We start from the raw sequence: 1,865 nt of genomic DNA, 5'->3' as shown, positions 1-1,865 counted from the left end.
CTGCTCCGGCTGATCCAGCGAACAGCCGGCCAGCACAAGCTCTCGGCCCCTTGGGAGGGCCCCTTCATCATCAGCCGAGCTTTAGGCAATGACTCCTACTACCTAATCGACGCGTAGAAGCCGAAGACACACAAGAGAGATGATTCCGGCAAGGAGTCGGAATGACCATGGAACGCCAATCTCCTCCGAATATTTTACAGTTAAAAAGCAGTATGTATCACGCTAACTTTTGTACTAAGTACGAGACAAAGGGTCCCCCGAGGAGCACTCGAGGACTACCCTCTTTTATCTATGAATGATGGGTATCATGCCTATGAATATGCTACTACATTTGTTTTTTCGTCCGGCACCGGGCCTGACCAGTCGGCCCGGGAACTCGGCGCCTTAAGTTATATATAAAGTTCTGCCTGCAGTCAGACAAGTAGTGTGCCGGCACCCAAGCCCCCTCTTGCCAAAAGTCGCAGCTCGAAGAATCGACTGTCCAACTGGCAAGAGCCAAGGGCAGGAAAGGATGCCCACACGAAAAACGGCTAAGGACCAACGAACTTATATAACGCAAGCCGGCCTCCCGCCCCGCCTACCGGCTACCAGAGTAGCCGGCTGGCCGGCTTCCCGTTCACCTTGCTGCAATCTAAGAAAGCTCGAGTACTTGCCTTCCCAAAATGACCAAGTCCTTCTCCAGCCACAGACTGCAGAGCAGCTGTCCGGCTGGGAAGGCGGCGGCCAAGGAAAGGCGGCAAAGGAAAAAGCTAAAAGGATGAAAAGCAAACATGAACGGAAGCCAAACACATGCATAATATTCACACAAAAGACCTTCGAAAGGCCAGTATTCGACATAGTCTGAATACACCCCCAGTGGGTGGAACTGCGCAAATTTAAAGATTGTTCAAAAGAGTAACAAGCAGGAAATCAAGGACGGCGGATCAGGCCAAGGGAACGACGGGCGAGTTGGGCAGGTTTGTGGAGTCGGCCGTGCCGGTTGGAGGAGTGACTGGCTGGCGAGTCTCGGCATCGTTGCTGGAGGCACGATCAGGCTGAGGCGGGCTGGTCGCTTTGCCGTCTGGCACAATGTCTTAACCATCCTCTCCCACTTCTCCTTCACCCTCATCGCTAGAAGCAATCTCCTCCGCCGAGTCCTCACCTTCTGCCGGGTTCAGCCCGAACCACTCCTCCGGCTAAGCGACACCGGCATCATCCACCTCAGGGGCAAAGGTGCTGGTGTCGGTGTACTCGGCGATGGCCGAGGCGCGCTGGACGATAGCCGGCCGCACCGCATCCAGCTCCTCGTCAGTCTCCTGCCGCCAGGTGCTTAGCTGGTCCAAGTTCAGCCCAGGATACCAAGCTCGGACGAACTCCAGTGCCCGCCCAGCGCCGTACCGGGCTACTCACGCCTTCCAAGCCTCGAAGCAGCCGACTGCGACCTCCAGCCAGTTGGCAGTCCGACTTGGGGTGCGCGGGATCACCTCGCCGAGCCAGAGGGCGGCCAGCACTTGCGCCCCAGTGCGCTGAAGACGGCGGAGCATGCGGTGGGCCGGCTGCTGGCGGGCTTGAAGCACCAGAAGCTGCTCCTCAAGTGACCGGCTGACACCCGGTGCGACCTCGGCCCCCGCCTGTCGTCGCGCGTCGCGGTAGGCCTCGATGGCTTGGGTGGCGGCAGCAGAGTAACTGGGAAAGTAATCTGCACAAAGAAGAAAGCAGTAGCACAAAGTCAAAAGACGAACCAGATAATAGGAGGCAGGCAAAGAAACGATGAAGAAGGCGGCCCACCGTCGATTAAGTCTTCTACCCGGCTGTAGCCTTGACTCAGCGCCTGCCTCGCCTCGGCCCAGTTCGCCACCTCGGTCTCGTATTCGGCTTTAAGGGCG

The sequence above is a fragment of the Triticum dicoccoides genome, chromosome 2A (genome assembly GCF_002162155.2).
Source record: "Triticum dicoccoides isolate Atlit2015 ecotype Zavitan chromosome 2A, WEW_v2.0, whole genome shotgun sequence".
In the NCBI taxonomy this organism is placed as follows: domain Eukaryota; kingdom Viridiplantae; phylum Streptophyta; class Magnoliopsida; order Poales; family Poaceae; genus Triticum; species Triticum dicoccoides.
Note: the sequence above shows the minus strand (reverse complement) of the source record.